This window comes from Fulmarus glacialis, unplaced genomic scaffold (genome assembly GCF_000690835.1).
Source record: "Fulmarus glacialis isolate BGI_N327 unplaced genomic scaffold, ASM69083v1 scaffold45491, whole genome shotgun sequence".
Classification (NCBI taxonomy): domain Eukaryota; kingdom Metazoa; phylum Chordata; class Aves; order Procellariiformes; family Procellariidae; genus Fulmarus; species Fulmarus glacialis.
In genome coordinates, this window is record NW_009194364.1 from 21,159 (window position 1) to 21,370 (window position 212).

Genomic DNA, 212 nt, shown 5'->3' on the forward strand with positions numbered 1-212 from the left:
TTACTACTTGAAGAAGGAAGTTATCATCAATGCATTCCGGAAACCTCCCAGATTGCTTACGCCCTGCCGTGTTGTCCCTCCAACAGAGATTGGGGGGGTTGAAGTCCCCCATGAGGACCAGGGCTTGTGAACATGAGGCTGCTTCTATCTGTCTATATATAGACGGCCTCATCCACTCGGTCTTCCTGGTCGGGTGGCCTGTAGGCGAACCC

At 52.8% G+C, this 212-nt stretch overlaps 1 protein-coding gene across 1 annotated transcript in view; it reads right to left on the reverse strand.

Moving 5' to 3' along the window:
- Positions 1 to 212, reverse strand: part of LOC104084030 (phospholipid-transporting ATPase FetA-like) — a gene marked incomplete at both ends in the record, with an annotated part of 38,881 nt that overhangs the window by 20,606 nt on the left and 18,063 nt on the right. The gene's annotated exons all lie outside the window — the stretch shown is intronic.